The 19,290-nt window shown below is 38.8% G+C and overlaps 1 protein-coding gene across 22 annotated transcripts in view; it reads left to right on the top strand.

Moving 5' to 3' along the window:
* FARS2 (phenylalanyl-tRNA synthetase 2, mitochondrial) overlaps nt 1-19,290 on the top strand; it is a 584,196-nt gene that overhangs the window by 72,527 nt on the left and 492,379 nt on the right. For 6 of the 22 annotated variants that reach the window (XM_072729192.1, XM_072729191.1, XM_072729201.1 and 3 more), the window contains one exon: nt 15,602-15,631. The exons of the other annotated variants lie outside the window; for them this stretch is intronic. The gene's annotated coding sequence lies outside the window, so the exon portion shown is untranslated. The remainder of the gene's footprint in view (nt 1-15,601; nt 15,632-19,290) is intronic. 22 annotated transcript variants of the gene reach the window in all.

Below are 19,290 nucleotides of genomic sequence, written 5' to 3'. Positions count from 1 at the left end.
AGAGGCCAGCCCCCAGTTTTACCCATACCTGGTAAAACTTCAGAGATTAGACTCTACCTGGAGCCTTTCTCCCTTGCCCTGCCCTTCTCCCTCCTTTCTTCCATGTTTGTTGGGAGGGGAGATGGTTTTGTAGAAATAAACACAAGTACTAATGGGTAAGCACTAAGTATCTTTCTGATTTGCTTGTGATGATGGATCTTAAATAGTGACTATGGATTTGAATGGATCTTTAGACATGTGTATTTGTCTTAGAGAATATAGAGTTGTCACTGCCTTGAGCAGATTATACAGCAATGATATTAACACTGACAAATAACAAAGACTTTCTCTGCCTTCTAATTCATTTTAGCCACAAATGCCCTCTTAGCAGATTGGGAAGTGAATGGTGAGGGAGGGTAAGCAGGTTGTTGACAGCACGGAAGGGGTGAGTGGCGATCTCCTGTCCTGAGCTAGTGCTTTCTACCCAGTACAGTACAGAGTGGCTCTATGGCTCAGATCTGGGGGTGCCGGAGTCCCAGTTCTGCCATCCTTTTGAGGTTGGTTATACTGTGTCTCTTTTTTTTTATATTTTATTTTATTTATTTTAATTAATTAATTAATTAATTTATTGTCACACACACAGAGAGAGAGAGAAAGAGAGAGGCAGAGACATAGGCAGAGGGAGAAGCAGGCTCCATGCACCAGGAGCCCGATGTGGGATTCAATCCCGGGTCTCCAGGATTGTGCCCTGGGCCAAAGGCAGGCGCCAAACCGCTGCGCCACCCAGGGATCCCTATACTGTGTCTCTTAAATAGATAATTCAGTCATATGAGAGATGAGACAGCGAGCCACTTTGTGTAGTGCTTTTCTGAGCGCCCTGTGAATTAATTTGCATACAGTCCTTGAAGCAGGACATGGTCTTGCTTGAGATGTTGCCTTGAAAATGTGAAAGGAAGTGAAGCTGTCCATGGTACTAGAAACATTAAGGGTGTATGGAACTCTGTGTATAGGAGGCATGGTGCCTTGTGGGTCCTTTGGCATGCAAGTTGGCCACGTTGGTGTTATAGCTTTTTTTGTTTTAAAGATTTATTTACTTATTAGTGAGACACACACACACACACACACACACACACAGAGGCAGAGGCACAGGCAGAGGGAGAAGCAAGCTCCATGCAGGGAGCCCGACACAGGACTCGATCCTGGGTCTCCAGGATCAGGCCCTGGGCTGATGGTGGCACTAAACTGCTGAGCCACCAGGGCTGCCCTGGTGTTATAGCTTTTTACTGGAGTGTCTTTCAGGCCTAAACCTGCTCTTCTGCCTCACATCAAAATCCTTCTGAGTTGGAGAGCAAATGTGGACTGATGACTTTAGGCTGAACAGCTGTTGCATATTTCAAGTACTTATTGAGTTGGAAGAGCCTTCCTAGCCCAATCCTTTTTTATTGTGCCAATTAATGTATATAAGTAGTTAAGATTTTGACTCCTGAGGGGATGTTAGAAGCCAAAGTAATATGTATAATATATATTTGTGAGATGACCGTATTCACTGGGCAGCTACCACTTACCTGAATCTTACAGGAGCTAGAAAGGTGAGCACATGTCTCCATGCCCTGGGTTCAGCCACAATGGCAGATCCTCCGAGCTGCAGCATGCTCTGGGCGACTGTCCTCTCAGACCATCTCCAGTCTTCAGGCATAGGGTCCAGAGATCTCCATTAGGCTGGGATTTGAGCTTTTTCCACTCAGACTGCTTGGTGAGGCCACTGGAAAATTTAGCGGTAAGTTTTTGGCGTGTCCTTTGTCTGAGGTGCAACCTTTTTGGCACAGACTTGTTTCAATATGACTGTGCGGTGCCTGGCACATAATTGTGCTCACCAAAGAATATTTTTTTTCTTTCTTCCCTGTAATGTAGCTACAAAAAAAGAACTACAGGAAATATCAGAAGAGAGAGAGAATGCTCTGTAAACTAAGATGGATCAGGAATGTTTTCTGGATGAGGCTGATATGAGGCAAGGATCAAAGGCTAGGTTCTTTCATTTATTCATCTGATGCTATGGTCTATCTACCTAGTATATTTTAGGTATTGCTATGTAATATTAGAGAAGATGGGAGCTTTCAAATATAAAATAATAGAACTAGTCCACAGTAATCAAGACTTTGATTAATTATACAGGAGCTTATTCAGATGAACAGAAATACTGGGAAATCAAATTTTCATCATCATCCCTGGGAGTATTTGTGGAACTTTCCCTCTGGACACAAGTTTTTATCTTCCAATATAGACAAAACCCAAAGCAAACGAAGACCCACCGGGACAGAGAAGGAGGAGTCCCTGCTGGGGCAGCACTGAGAGGGACTCTGTGCTGGGAGGTCACGTTTCCAGGGGCCCCACAGGATGAGGGTTTCCCCCCAGGAGAGTCCTCAGGGACAGTTAGCTTACTTCCCCTCCCCATCAAAACCAAAACAAAACCACCAAGAAAAAACATACCTAAAGGCTTTAGTTTCCCATTTAAAGCATGCAGATCATCCAATTGTAAATTCAAACAATGGAAAAACAAATCTACTTGTTTGTTGGCAAAAACAGTACTCCTTGATGAAAACATGCTCAATGTTCTGCAATCTTACCAGGAATACCCATAGTTCAATGGGCTATATAATCAAATTTCCTATGCACAGGCAAACATGCATTGTTTTTATAAATGAGGGATTATACCCTACACTTTTATATCTTTTTAAATATACCTTTCTTATACCTTTTTAAGTACCTAGTGTTACTGTAATAATTTTATAAGTTGGTTAAAACAATTCCAGTGGCTACATTATATTAAATCATAGGAGCATATTATCATTTATTTCATTATTTTTCTATGGGACATTTAGGTTGTTTCCCATGTAAATTTATATTTACATGATTACCTGATGAACGTTTGTCTGACTCACCAGATTACAAACATTTCTCTTTGTGTTTTGTGACCATTATTTCCACAGGAATGAGTATGGCATACAATTTAATTATCATAAGATGTAAAAATTTTAGAAATTTTTCCTCTGATCTGTAATATTTTACTTGTAAAGAAAGTTTTTCTTTTTCTTCTATTATTTTAAGCACCTCCTGTGTCATGTAAAATGACATAGTTATGATGGACTGGATAACGCTCATGTAACCTTTCATGCCGTCTTGGTCTTACCCTGCTTTGCACAATGGAGGTACCACGGCTTGGTTTTATGAAGGTGCGGTTTTTTTCTATAATCCTGTCAGAGATCCTCAAAAGGCCTCCTTCCTGCTGCTTTCCTTACACCCCAAATCACACAAGTAGTGAGTTAGGCTTTTAAGTCTTTATTTTTTTAAGACTTTTCATCCTGAGTTTCTGTTGAAATATGAACGACTAGGATGGAGAGCCGCGGTCCCCCAGAGTCTTACCAGGGTTTCCTGGAGGACGGAGCAGAATGACCAGGCTGGTGAGGGCTCATTACTGCTGCGCCTCAGGGAATGGCAGGCGGGAAGCTGCCCTCACCAAGGATTTTCCACCGCTGACCCTGGGTCTGCGGTGACAGCAGCTCGATGGCACAGGGCGGTAAAGTTATTCCGGAAAGACCAGGGATAACGCACATACATCTTACCTGCTCGAAGCTAATAGGCAGCTTCCTTCTGGGATTTGCTCTCTGTACCAATTAACTTATAATCTATTCCACTTCCTCTTCCCTTACCTGCCAGTCACTGCTCTTTTCAGGGATGTTTGCTGGGAAGAGAGGACGATTTTCTCCCCAGGTGTTTGTGACAGTTCCATCCCACCGTCCGTGACAGCGCGGACCCTCCGAGCTCTCGGCCATCATCTCGCTTTCTCACTTGTTCTGCTACTCGCACATTTTGGAAAGTGTTGGCGAAGGTGCAGTTGAGGCGCCTTGGTGGAACGGATTTCCACCTTCCAAGGTGTGACGGGTGCACACTCAGGGACCCCAAATGTGGGTATGTGGTGAACGGTGTGCAAGCAGTGTTGGGGGGAATCTAGCTGTTTGCTCCACCAGTTCAGCCTGCCGAGTGGTGGATCTAGCCTTTCCTCTGCATTTTGGGGGTGGCCCGCAGCCCCTGAGCTGCTGTCCCGCTTCTGGGAGGACGAGCCCTAAGGTTACTGTGTTCAATTCAAGGGAGTCAGACTGGCTTTCCCCTGAGAACAGACTTCCTGTTTCCTCTGTCACTTCCCTGCCTCCTTAGACTGTCGTGTGCAGAGACGTGCCGTCTGGTCGCAGGGAGGGGTCTGTTGGCAAGCAGCGGCAGACACCTGGTTCCTTGTACTCCCGTGCACCTCGTGGGCACTAATCTTGAGAAGTCTGAGTATTTTTCAAAAATTGATTTTACTTTTAAACATGTTCCTCTTAATTTTATTTAGTCTATTTAAGTTAAAAAGAATGTTTTTCTGTTGCTTGTCTGTTCCATGATACGTAACATATCAATTCCTCTTGGATATCTCATCCCCTTGTAAGCTGGCAGGTCTGGTGGATGTTTTAAAGTCTATGCTATTTTTGTTTTTCTTTTTCAAAGGGGAGTGGAATTGCTGACATACTGGGTGCCAGAGTATTTTGAGGCAAATCTACTTCTAGCTTGAATATAGCGGCTAAAGAAATGCCAGAGTGGTGCATTAGTAATTTTTCTTCCTAATGGGTATGCTGAGTACCCATCCAGTCACAGGTGGGGAGTGGCATGATCCCACCTGTTTAGTCTGCCTCCCTATCTGGGGCCTGTTTCAGCTTTTCAGGCTTCCTCTAAGCTTTAGGAGTCATAGGGATCACTCAGTTGCTGAAGAGCAGGAGCCACAAGGCTTTCTGGTGGTTTTTCTCATGTAGCATAATTTTATAGCTTAATCAACAGTTTCCTAAAACTATCAGAAATATTTTACATGTTTTTTCAGTCTAACCATGAAAAAATGTTTTACTTGTTTTGGAAAGTAGTATGATTTATGCTTAGTGATTAATTTTTTCACATTTTTTTTTAAATCAGGCACCATAAAAAAGGATAAAATGCCAATAGCCAAATATTTCTAATATCTACAATGTATGTGAGGGAAAAATAGTTATAAAACAGTCATCACTGTAGTATTAAAAATGTCAAGCACCATCAATTTAAAAAAAAGTACAGTAGTTTAATAAAAATAAGGAAACATTTTAAATACCACTAATAATAGGAGAAATGGGTATAAAAGGATACATTTTTGTCAGGGAGGAAGTGTTGAGGTGCCTTCTCAGCTACTACTGAGATCATTCACAGGGACAGTGTTTTTGTTAAGCTGTGGGTGTGGGTGTGAATATGTTTAAAATGCAGAATATGCATACATTATTTGCTCTGAAAATTCCCTCCTATTTCATCCTTATATGACTGAAGCAACTCCCAAGGTGGTTGGTCTAGTTCATCTGAAGTGACCATCAGTTGAGTGTTTGCCTCCACTTTCCACTGCTGTGTAACTCCCTGGACTCAGGACTTATGGTGAGCCCCAGAGCAAGCTCAGTCATTATGTTGGTGACTGAAAGGATATTTATTCCAGACAGTGATCACAGATTCTAGAGCAGGGACCCTGACATGTTATCAGGAGGAGCACTTTTCGTTTCCCTCCATCATTAGCATCCGGCACAGGACCATCCTGGCAAGTCTGCAGAGGGAGCCTTGCCCACATGGCTGCTTCCCCAGGGCTCCCAGCGGCTGCTTTGAGATCCTCCTGCAGGTCCTCCTACCCTAACTGGCACCAGCACGGTCTGTGGTTGGCAGGGTCTGCTGAGCAAATAGGCAGGCTCCTCATCTCTGTCACTCCTCTGCCACCTTTGTTAAGGCTTTGGGTTCTGGGGACAATGGCCTTGTCACTCTGCTCCCTCTAAAACCTGGGCCCAGAGCAGACTGGCCACATGGGAGACCCCGAATGAGCCCTGCAAGCAGCGGTGTTTGCTCTGAGCATTACTGTAGCTCCATGTGCAAGTGTCATCAGGTGCTCAGAGTAGTGAGTGTGGGGAGCCTGCAGTTGGGGTGTGGGCTGTTCTTTCCCAGGAGGCAGCATTTTGAGCCAGTGACTTATGTATACTTTGCATTAATTTACTTCCCAGTGTCTGATAAGTAGCTCTGAATACTCTTACGAATTGAGCTAGTTAGTGCAGCTAACCAGGGTGGTAGCCAGACCTGGTGTTAAGGGCGTTACACGCAGATTTGAGAAACCATCATCATGAGCCTGGTAAATCAGCCCGGGCCCCTCACGGATGCAGCTGCTCCATAGCCTCATCCCTTATGCTGGGGTGACAGCGCATTTGACCTCTTGAGGGAGATCCTGCCTTTCTAGCCCTCAGCTGAGTCCACCCCCACCCTGGAGAAACAGGGAAGGAAAACACCTAACATTTCTTTACTATCTTTCATTTAATCAGCACTGTGCTAATGGTGCCAGGTATTACTTCACACTTTTCCTGTTCTTTGACATAAAATCTACATAGTTTGTGAAGTTGGTGAAGAGAAGAACACATAGAAAAGGTGACATTGTATATGGTAAGGATTGCCCGTAGGGTCTGCCGCGTTCAACATGTGTCCTTACATGCCATTAGCTGTGAGTTGATCTTTTTTCCTTTCTCACCCTCCCTCCTGGATTGACTAGACGACAGTCCGCCTTCCTTGAGAAGGGCAGTTGGGGGATGGGCAGGGGGACAGGTACACCTGCACTGCTGCCTGCCTTGTGTTGACTCCCACTTTGTGGGTTCCACTGGGGGTTGACATTATTCTGGGCTTTACTGAGACAACATACTGACTGCTGGTTTGTACAGCTGACTTCTAGTGGCACATTGGGAAATTTTACTCCTTTCAGAGATTAGACAGGGGATAGAAGAGATCTGTTTTTAAAGAGTAAAAAGAGAGTACTTCAAATTCATGCTGCTCTTTGTAGATCATCTAAAAATACTGATCTTAGTATTTTTAGATCTTAAAATAACTAAATGTGTATCTTTTATTTTTGTTCTGTTAAATCAGACATCCATTTATACTGGATTTCAGGTTAGGCCAGAATTAAATACCGTCTTTCCCGAACATTGTGAGAAAATAAATTGGTAAGAGTCTACCTATCATTATGTAGGATGTTCTTTTATTTATAGCAGGAGGCTGCTTCATCCTTCTCACTAACACTTTCTACCCTCAATCCACTGTGGGCGCAGTTGTTAGAGAATGTGGTCTAGAGAATAAGAGTGTGGTGTTGCAGAGCAGTCCTGTTGCTTGTTAGGTTTGAGCATGAATGATAGGAAGGTAGGACACCCTCCTTTCTTTCATTAGGATCCCGTGTTAGCCTCTTCATTGGCAACGTCATATTATGAAATGTTAGCAACTTGAGATTCGGGAGACTCACATTCTGGCTAGCTTTGCTCTCTGAAACTCCCATAGGCTGTGAGGAAATATCTGCTTCAGTTTCCTAAGCCAGTCCCTCTGGTCAGTCACATCCTTTTCTACAGCTTTTTATTACTCTTATTTTGTTATTTTTTTTGAAGTGTGAGCGATGGCAGTATAGTTTAGGCATCTTGGTATCTCCTGTTTTATTCCTTTTGGCTTTAAATATATGATGTGTATTTTGTTGGGGATTCTTGTGTAATGTGAACAACTCAGCAGTAAGTTCTTAGTTGTCGGAAGAACAACTTCTGAGCCATCTTCGTTGTGAAAACTGTACACTGCAGCTCCTAGGCCTAGAATGTTGTTCTGTGAACTTTTTTGTCAACAGTGGTTTATATAAACAGAAGTTTATTTTCTGCAAGTGAGCCCAGTTCTGCATTTTAAACAGCTTTTCTTTCCCCACTACTATTTCTTGACATTAACTTATAAACCTTCAGCAGCCAACCCCTGCTGTGGAGGGCAGCATCATGAAATTCACTTGAACTGGACTGAGGGAGTGCCTTGTCAGAGAAGTTAGAAGGAGGCAATGTCTCCAGTGCTACTTCCATCAGGGCTGCTGTGTCTCCAAAGGGCAGAGCATGCCTTTTAAAATGGTCCTGCTTTATGGTGGGTAGGTTCTAGAGTGATAGGGTACAATGTTTCAGCTACCCCTTGGCTTCATGTATTTTCACCCACTCTCGTAAATTTTTTTACTATAAAACATGTAGGGCTGTTTCCACTCATAATGAGGTTGGTGGAATGTAACTTTTGTAATTTGAATTCAACTACTTGGAGTATTTTTTTTTTTTTTAATATTTTTTTTTTAAAGATTTTTTTTTTTTTTTTTTAATTTATTCTTGAGAGACAGAAGGAGATACAGAGCCAGAGACACAGGCAGAGGGAGAAGCAGGCTCCATGCACCGGGAGCCCGACGTGGGATTCGATCCTGGGTCTCCAGGATCGCGCCCTGGGCCAAAGGCAGGTGCCAAACCGCTGTGCCACCCAGGGATCCCTACTTGGAGTATTTTAAAAATTTCATAGCATATTGATTTCCACAGTCACTCATGTGCTTTATTTGTTTTTTCCAAACATTAGAGTGATGTTCCAAAATCAAGAATGTGAGTGAAAAAAAAAAAAAAACGTGAGTGAAATTGAGAATGAACTTACCGTTGTCTCTTAGGTGACTATTATTGTTGTCCTGCTATGTTTGAAGTGCCTGTGAGCTGTGTTTATTCATAAAATATTTGATACCAGATGCATCCTTTCTTTGTTTCTTTCCCCCCATACTAACCCTGTATTCTACCTCTCCAGATACTAACTGGGTATTCTGCAGTAAAGTTTGGTTCTGCACTAACTACCCAGATTTAGTTCGGACTCTGCAGGTAAAGTACTTGTCCCACCAGACTCCCCCTCGCCCCCCCGCCCACCCCCAGCCCCTTCAGATGCCAGTCACCATCCCAGCTTGTTACCCATACATCTCACCAACTACCTATAAATCTTAGGTTTCCAGTAATCCCCAACTGAGATTCAGTCATTTGCTGGACTGACTTATAGAACCCAGGAAAGTGTTTTACTTACTATTTACTGCCTTATTATAAAGGTTACAATTCAGGAGCAGCTAAATGGAAGAGATGCATAGGAGAGTGTATTAGGATGATACAGTGTGTTTGGCAGCACCTTTCAAGGCATCCCACCTTCCAACAACTGTGTTCACTAACCTTCAATGTTTTTTGAACCCCATTGTTTAGGGATCATTTAATGGTTGTTTTATTTTGTACATAAGATTACAACAAATGTAGGGATATTATGTATTAGGGAAAAATGAGAAACACGTAATGAAAGAAATGTCATGTTCATTAACAGACCACTTTGGATTATGTCTCCTGCCTCCCCTTGAGATTTAGTTATTCCTTCTATTCTGTTGGGTAGATTTGACTAGTAGCATCATGCAAGTATTGGAACATACTTTGTAACTCCTAAGAGACTATACAAATGTTTGCTTTATTATAGTAGACATTAGATCAGTACTAACTGATTTATAATCTTACCCCAAATATTTTTTGGACTATCATTTCTTAGGTACTCTGAAGTTTTTATACTTAAATAGTCTTTTGGATAAAAGATTTTGTTTTCTCTCTTATTTTACTTGGCTGAATTAGTCATGATCTTTCTCATTCTTATGTTGCCTCTTTCAAGGTGTGTTTAAAGACTAGAAAGTTGTAGTTTTAAAATGCTTTGTATTTAGATACTCATAATGAGAGATTAACCAGAGCTGTGTTTCATATCTTCTAGCATTCAAATTTCTCTCTTTCCCCCATCCACATCCAGCCTGTCATGTACTATACTTGTTATATATTTTAGGATAATACGTCTGGTCATGCAGAAGGGCTCAAAAAATAGTGTTCTCCTGGTGACTGGGATTTCTTCTTATCTAGCCCAGGAACTTAGCTTCACTGAAATTCATCTCTATTTCTCCTTGGAATGTTAGTACCAAGTGGATTAGATACAGGGGTTGGATACAAGGAAGGGCATAGATACAAGAAGGATTGAGGGATTAGCTGGCCTAGGAGTCATATTATAGTTGTTAATGGGTCATTTGTAGACTTGAGTCTAAAGGAAGTGTGAGATCAATAATGACAGCATCGAAACATGAAACAAGTTGTAGGAAATATTCTAAAATGGTCAAGGTGATTTCCAGCGCACATTACTGCTTCTTAGGGCTTAGTAACCCTGTCTCTATAGTTACTGGTCTTAAAGGGGAATTACTTACTCTGAACCTATTGTCTGACATGACCTATGTAACTCATGACCTCAGAGAGAATTTGGGTGAAGATGTATGTGTGATTTAGTGAGAATCATCTATAATTTCTTCAGTCCTTATGTACCAACTATTCTGATTTTAAATATACTATTTCATTTAGTTTTCACAGAAACTCTGTGAAATGGATATTCTTCATTCCTATTTTTCAGATAAGCGACAAGTCCTGGGAGATCATATGATCTGCTCATGTTCCAGTTTAGATTTGGAAAGTACTGGAACTGGGATTAAAAGCCAGGACTTTGTCACTGTAGCAACCTGTGACAGATATTGAGCACCTACCATGTAGCAGGCACTGGGCCAGGTCCTGGAAGTGCAAAGAAAAATTCAACTGCCTTTACTTCAAGGAAAACAACGTATCGTCTTCATCAAAATGCTAAGGAGATTCCAAAATGACTTAATTAAAAGCACTGCATAAATGCATGGCATTATATTAGGTTGGCAATGGTTTCCTGCCAATATATGAAGTACTAAAAATCAATAGGAAGAAGTATATGGTTATAAAAAAATGAGCAGAGCCATAGAAAGGCTAATTGAAAGCATGGAATGTTAAGGAACTCATAGATTTATTTGTGTAAAGTTTGGAAGATGCTACTCTAGCAGTTTCTGGCTGGTTTTGATGATTGATGATATACTTAAAGTAGCTGAGCCACTCAGATTAAGTTAAGTTGCTTTATTTAAAACTGTGCTCTCTCAGAGAATCTTACTTTTAATGTACCCAAAGGTATATACCTGTGTTATGTTGCAGATAAGCTATTTTAGAGCCAGAGAGGAAATGAAGAAAACAGGGTCAGTATTACATGGTTTCAATGCTATTTGTCAATATATTGTCCATGATATTATGCCAAAGCAGCTAGTGAGAAAATGGGGAGGGCAAGTAGGGTAAAGGCTCATATGGAAGGATGACTAGAATCCCACAAGGGTTGAGCTGTATTAGTCATGATCTTAAAGGGGAATTACTTTAAGATCCAGTAAAGATACTTTAAGTTGGCTCCCAGAAGTCCTGGGAGCGAGTTCCACCTAGGGCTCCCCATGGGGAGCCTGCTTTGCTTCTCCCTCTGGTATGTCTCCGCCTCTCTGTGTCTCTCATGGATAAAATCTTAAAAAAAAAAAACAAAAACAAAAACAACAACAACAACAACAAACCCAAAAAACCAGTGGTTCAGTATTAAAGAATATAGAATAGCAAGTATTAGGAATTTGCTTTTATTCAGCAAAATGAAGAATTCTTAGGTTTATAGATCAAGAATGTTATATTAATACAGGGTTTCTTATATCACCTCTTGAATTTAGTTCAAAATACTTTTTTTCAAAAAAAAAAAAACAAAATACTTCTTTTGTTTTTTTATTGGTAACTTCTAGAATGTACCATTCTTTTTTCTGAATGGTCTAGACACTATCACTGAGTACTTTTTTTTTTTAACTGCTCTGATGGGATTATGCTAGTGAAATTAGAGGAAACTAAAATATGTGCTTGGGAGCAGTTAATATTTAAATGGTACTATATATTTTGGTTTTATTTGAGGTAGGCTGAAAGGGAAGAAAAAGAAATTTGTGTATAGAAACTCCCTTTGTATGCCAGGCACCCAGCTATATTCTATATGTAGATTCTCTTTCTCTCTCCCTAGGTTTAAATATCATCTATATCTATCTATCTATCTTATATCTATATAATTTCATTTGAATAGCATTTGTAACCATTTTGCAGAAGAGGTTTTACAAAATTTAAGGTGGGTGCAGATTGAAACCCAGGACGTTTTCTTTCAAAACCCTTGTTTTTGCTAGAGCTTGCTGCTGTCTCAGATTTGAAATGACTGAATTGCAGTTATCCTCAAGATAAAACACAAAGTGGTGAAGTTATAGCCTCATTTTTTATTTATTTCTATTTTGAGCAGCATGCTTATATCAAGTAGATATTTTTAAGGGAATCCTATAGTGCATGTATAAAATGTGCAAGAAAAGTCCTGGCTTACTACGGTTTTGAACCTTGTTTAAAAGATATAATCACCTAGAACCTTTCTGAATTGCTGGTCTCCATTTAGAGTTGATTTTTAGGAATTCTTTTCTGCCACTGTTAACCTGTGTTATTTGGCTCTTTTTTTTTTTTTTTTTTTTTTCCTGACTGGCCTGTTATTTTGGCAACCTCTGGCCTGGTGTTAGACCAATAGCATGTAATGTAAGTATTTGTTTTGACTTTATTCATCTTGTTTTTTTTTTTATTCATTCATTCATTCATTCATTCATTCATTCATTCATGAGAGACAGAGAGAGAGAGAGAGAGAGAGAGAGAGAGAAAGAGACATATGCAGAGAGAGAAGCAGGCCCCATGCAGGGAGTCTGATGTCAGACTCGATCCTGGGACTTCAGGATCACGCCCTGGGCCAAAGGCAGGCACTAAACTGCTGAGTCACCCAGGGATCCCTCATCTTGTTTGTACACCATCTGCTGTCTCTTCTTTGTAATTTTCTGGCTGCCCAGACTTGAGTTATTAGTCTTACTCCTTCCATGAATGCATTTCCAGTCATTGTTAGCATTTGCTGTTCCTTCTTCTGTACCTCTGGAACCTTGGGGCTGTTCTCTTTTTAATTAATCATATGTTCTTTTATAAATGTATTTCTGTGTTTCATTTTGAGATACTTCATTTGAGATACATTTGAGATACTTCAGCTTCATACATTTTAAACTCTTTGATTCCATGGATGGTGATTTATTTTTTATTTTTTTTAAAGATTTTATTTATTTATTCATGAGAGACACAGATAGAGAGAGGGGGGCAGAGACAAAGGCAGAGGGAGAAGCAGGTTCCATGTAGGGAGCCCGACGTGGAACTCCATCCCAGGTCTCCAGGATCAGGCCTTGGGCCGAAGGAAGCGCTAAACCGCTGAGCCATCCAGGCTACCCTCATGGATGGTGATTTAAACAACAGTTCTTTATACAAAAGTAGGACTTAAAAAATGTTCTTAAAAGATATTTAATGTAACTTTATTTTAGTAAAACTTTGTCAGTATAGAGATGAAATGGTTTGATCATTTATGGTGCTACAAAGGGTACAAGGAGTGTGTCACTCATAATTGGTGGGGCTCTTTGGTGAGACTTGTATAGTGAACTGCCACTTGAGAGATCCATTTGATTGTATCCGTTCAAATTTAAAATGTATAACCATTTGACCTTGCAATTCAACTTCTAAGAGCCTATCCTAAAAATGTTAGAATGTGTATGCAAACATATGTGTATAGGAGTATTTTTAATAGATTTATTCATTTTAACAAAATATTGGAAAACATTTTAATGTTCATCAATAGGAAAGTGGCTGCGTACATACATGGTGGGGCTTTCATGTGATGGAATTTGGAATACACATCGTGAAAAGGAATGAGGTGGATCTCTGTGCATTACTTCTGTGGAATGTTATCAGTGTAAATTCTTAACTGGCAAGAAAGACTATGATACAGAAAGATATGCTAACATTTTTTAAAAAATTAAGTCTGTGGGAAAGGGGCTTACATGTTTGTACAAACATGCATACAATTGCATAACACAAAGAAAATGTTTATGGGGGGTAAAGGAGGCAGTAGAATTTTACTTTTCATGTTTACTCTTTTATAACATTTGAATTTTATTGCCACATACATGATTTTTCATTGAATAATATTAGTTTTTTGGAGTCTGATAATACAAATAAAATTCTCAAGCCTGTTGACTTAACAATAGATGAGATCTTGTGTATAAAGAACGTCTTATGGTTTCAGATGTAATAATGAGTATTTAGTAAATTATATGAGCAGTGGTCATGGTGAAGATGGTGGTGGAGTAGTAATGATGATGTCAGAACTTGACACTGAAGAATCCCTAGTGGCAACACATAGTGAATGTTGCATCTCACATCTCACCCCTGCCTGGGGCTCTAAGTAGTCTTAAAGAGGTGGTCTCAAGTGTGGTATATTTTATAGTTCTGGTACTGTGGTATAACATTAATGATTTTTTTCTTTGTTCTATATTTCCCTATTTGGTTTTTTTTTTTTTTTTAGCATGAAATGATTATGAATCACTAATATCAGGGACATAATTTAAGAAATTATTCAGTCAATATTTGCTTATCTTGTAGTAATGTGGAACCCTGGTTCTTTGCCATTAGCTCCAGGTGTATATAAGCCCTATTCTGTTTGAAGCAAAGATTTCTATCTATCAGTTAAGGTTATGATCTGATATTGCCCTTTGATGATTTCTATGATGATGTAATGATTTTTCTGAAAGTGATGGAACTAACTTTGGTTTCTAAGTCATGTGACCCCTTCTTGCCATTAGACCTGTAAGAACATTGGTTCCCTGGCTTGTGTGACCATACTCTAGTAGGATGTAGTAGTCCAGAATTGTTACTTCCAAATCAGTATCCTCACTTCAGGGGTTTTTACTGTTTTCAGTGGCTCATACATTTGCATATTCCATGTCCATTTCAATTCCATTCCTGTCTGGTCCTTTGTTATGACCTAGGCCAAAAAGGGAAACAAGTGCTCTTTAGAGAGGGCAGGTAGGAATGACAAACCAGTAAATGCCAGGGAAAGATCCATAGGTAACCGTCAAGGTAACTCTGTGCTGCCTTTGCTTTGTGTTGTTCCTTCTTCAGAGTGTTGAGGATTTCTGGTTTGATGGATCATATCTGTGAAACTATTAATGGATGTGTTTTTTAAAATTTGTGTCTCGCACTTACATATTGATGTTATTTTTTGATCAATATTCTAATTTAGAATTTATTTAAATGCACAGATATCATTCAAATAAAAATGACCTCAAACTTCTGAGCAGGATTCTTAGATGAAAATTAACATGTTATGAACAATGAGCAATTACAATATAAACCCTCCCTTTTTAAAATGCTTTAGCCATGTTATTAGGTGAAGTAAAATCACATGAAGTGATTCAATATGTAGAAATGTCATGAATGAGCTTTTCATTATTACTTCTAGAGGTTAGATTTTGGAGAAATTGTGTGACCAGTAATCAAGGAATATGTAATATTCTCAAGGTAGAAAGTAAAACAAAACTTTAATATTTGACATGCAAACATTGGTGTCATTTTTTAGTCATATTGTCAAATAGTATTAGTATTTACATGTATAACAAGTGAAGTAGATATTGGATATCTATGCATTTGATGCCATTCTTTTTATGCCATTGGGGCAGGTATTTGGCCTTTTATAGAGGAGAGAGGCGGGAGTGTTTTGTTTTTTTTTTTCTGCTGTGCTGAACCTCAGAGGAACCCCCACTTGCTTAATGTCTTTCTAGTATAAACTTCGAGAAACAGTGTGCCTGTTTCCTCAAACAGCTCTTACTTATTAGACTTAATATGAAAAAAATCACAGAGCATAAAGGTATTTGAACCATTAATTTTCAGCTTTTTTCCTATCATGTCTTATTTTTACTTTTCAGCTACTATCTCCTTTGGGATTAAACTAAAAGGTAAGTTTGCTTTTTAGAAAGCTCAGAGTGGAAGAAAAAAATCTTAGTTCTAAATATATCTTTCTACAGTTAAAAAAATAAGATAGCTTTTTCTCTGGAAGAACAAAGATATGGCAGTCTGATGGTTTTTAAAATCTCAGAGACTTTATTTTATACCTGTGTAACTGAAAGCTCTGAGTCTTTTCAAACTGTTTCCAAGATCAAAGATATCTCTTCACATATGTGGGATCTCATAAATCTATGCACAAGTAAACTATTTTTAAAAGCCCAGGTTTGTTTTTGAAATAAAATGTAGACTTGTGTTTTCCAGATCTGTATTTAAAATGATGCAAAAATCTATTTATATGGCATAGAATGTTGAAAAGGCCATCAGCATTTCAAAGAGCTGATACTCTGTACCAGATCTCAAGTAAACAGTGGCTGACTATGTCATTTACTGCAGAGATTTTCCCCAATTTTTTTTTTTAATGTTCAAGTTATTTGATGTTTATAAATATCAAAAGTCTTAAATTTTCATGTGGTCAAATTTATGTGCCTTCCATTTATTACGTTTGCTTCTTTTGTAGAACAGTCATTCCTAACCCCAGATCATTTAAAGAATCACCAGTATTCTGTTTTTGTTTGTTTTCTTTTGTATACATATAACTCTCCACAGAAGTCTCCACAGTCTGTTTAGGCATAGGACATGAAATGAAGATGAGTTCGTTTTTCTCCCAAATAGTTTCACACTATTTCTGATATAATTTACTTCATTGGTTTATGAGGATATGTTAAATTTAGAAATATCTCAGAATCTACTTGCTTTGTCAGTTCTTTTGCCAGTTTTCACTGTTGCTTTTTTCTTACTGTTTTTCAACAAATTCTTAGCTTCTGTCACTTGTTTAATTTTTCAAATTAACTTGAGTATTATTTAAAGTCCTCTTAACCACTCCCATACAAATTTCTTTGGAAATTACATTAAAATAATTTGGATAGAGCTGGCATTTTATACTATTAAATCTTCCCAGTCAATATATGTCACTTTCTATTTATTCTGATCTTCTTTCATGGTTGCTTGTAAATTTTTGTAATTTGCTTCAAATTGGCCTCTTTATACACAGTAGTCCTTCCTTATTTACAAGACATCCGTTTTAAGATCCGTAGCAGGTGCCTGAAACCACAGACAGTATTGCACCCTATATATCCTGCTTTTTCATATATATACATACCTATGATAAAGTTTATAAATCAGGCACATTAACAGATTAACAATAACTAATAATAAAATATAATGATTTTAAGAACATACTGTAATAGAAGTTATGTGAATATGGTCTCTCTCTTAGAATCTCTTATTGTACTATACTCATCTTTCTTGTGATAATGTGAGATGATAAAATGCCCATGTGAGGGGATGAAGTGAGGGGAATGATTCAAGCACTGTGACCTGATGTTAGGCTTCTACTATCTTGCTGATGATACTTGGAAGGAGGATCATCTCCTGCAGCATGTTGACTGCCGGTAACTGGAATGGTGGAAGGTAGAACTGTGGATAAGGGAGGACTATTTAGTATTTGTTACTGTAAATGATTTTTTTCATTATGACTTTATTTCCTGTTGTTTATTGCTGGGATTGAAAAATGCTTTTGACTTTTAGGAATTTTAAATTCATTCCCTTGACCAAACTGTTATTTGTTCTAGTAGTTTATCAGTTGATTCATTTGAGCTTCTTAGATAGTTTTGTTGTGGCCAAAAATGCTTTGGTTTCTTCCTTCTAGGAGTCCTGTCCTATTACTTTCTGTTTTATGTTCTTATGTTGGCTAAAGTCCTAAATTTAAAAAAAATCATTGGTTGTAAAATAATTGCTCCATTAGAAATGATTTTATAACTTACCTAGAGACTAAAGTTACTTTCTACCATGAAGAAACGTTTTTGTGAAATTGTCACATTTCCTTGGTAATGCATCACTGAAATCTGTTCATGCTTTTGGAAGAATAATTACAATTTTAGAGAAAACTTGTTAAAATAGTTGCTTTGAAAACTTATTGAAATCAAATTTAAAAAAGAAAAGAAAGCAAATTTTTAAATAGATTGTTACATATTTTTCTTATTTTTATGTTTCTAAGTGGAAACTTGGTGATATTGGGAAAGAGAAATTCAGAATTAGAAAATAATATGAGGGAGTGCCAGGGAGGCTCAGTTGGTTGACTGTCTGACTCTTTCTTTTGGCTCAGGTCATGGTCTCAGGGTGGTGAGGTCAAGCCCCAAGTTGAGTCCCACACATCAGGCTCCCTCCCTCTCTCCCTCCCTCCCCTCCCTCCCTCCTCAAGTGTGCTTGAAATTCTCTCCCTTTACCCCTCCCCCTGCTCGTTTTCTGTCTCTCAAATAAATATTTTAAAAAAGAAAATAATAAAAGCTTAGTGATTTTAAAGTAAAATCCAACTTTTCTGGATAATTGTTATACTGGCTATTGATTATATAGAAAAAATAGTTTTCACTTTTTCATTAGAGACGCAGCAGAATTATCTTTCCTTTACTATGCAGGTAACTTTCTTACTAATTAACTTGGTTTTGTGATATGTGTTTTCTATCTCATGAATTGTCTCCACTCTCAGAAAGCTGAAGCCACCTATTCCCTGTGCTTTGGTGTGTTTGCTTCCCACCTTGCATACTTTTACCCATATGCAGGTGTCTTCCTTCTTTTCTCCTCAGCAGTCTTTTGCTTAGCTTGTCACTTGTCCTGAGGCTCTGAGTAGAATCCACTGCTTCTGCAGCAGTGAATTGCCTTTCCCTGTGTATAAGAGACCTGCCTTTTTTTCCCATCCACTTCATTACCAAACCTGTCTACCTGGCAGGATTTCTCAGTTCACCTCGATGAGAGGGCTTTCTCTCCTTGTCTCTGCCAGTAGTTCCTGGAGCCCCAGGGTGCTTTATGGTAATCTTTATGGCGTTTAGCACTCTAGCTTGCTTTCTGTGTATTTGAGACATGTTTATAATTTCCCCCAGTGTTAAATGGCTGGGTCACATTTTCCACAAATCCCTAGTACTTGGCACTGCTGCAGTGTTTTGAATGAATGAGTGGCAGGTTGCCTATATTTTGGTGCTCAGTACTTGGGAACATGCTTCTTGTAATTTTCCTACATGCTTCCCAGATTTACTAGCCTTTTCTATATATTCCCCTTTTTCAACAATACTGTCTTAATAATGATCATGATACACGCTTGTGTACTATTCTTTCCTAAATGTATATTTTTTTCTCAAAAATGTTATTTTCACAGTGATCATAACACATAAGTTATACTACATAAGTTTTCTGGGCTTCATATGTTGCTATTAAAAATGAGTGGAAAGTAAAGTTTGTTTTTTTTTAAAATGGCTTTTCCATTAAGATTTTGTTTTAAAGGTAGAGCTCCTAAAAGTTGCTTATGAATTCAACATGAAGCATGAGAAACAGAAATCACAGATGACTTCAAGGTTTCTTACTTGATCCACCAAAAGGACAAACTAGGGAAGAGTCATTGAAGGGGGCAGTGCAAAATCAAGAGCTTAGTGTTGGATGTGATAGGTTTGAAATGACTGTTAGACATCCAGGGAGAGATGCTGAGTAGGCAGGCAGTAGGTTAGTAGGTTTGGAGTGTAGGGAAAGAGGTTATAGCTAGAGGCAGAATCAGAAAGTTTCA

The sequence above is a fragment of the Vulpes vulpes genome, chromosome 12 (genome assembly GCF_048418805.1).
Source record: "Vulpes vulpes isolate BD-2025 chromosome 12, VulVul3, whole genome shotgun sequence".
Taxonomy (NCBI): domain Eukaryota; kingdom Metazoa; phylum Chordata; class Mammalia; order Carnivora; family Canidae; genus Vulpes; species Vulpes vulpes.
Note: the sequence above shows the minus strand (reverse complement) of the source record. Positions and strands in the feature narration are given on the sequence as shown.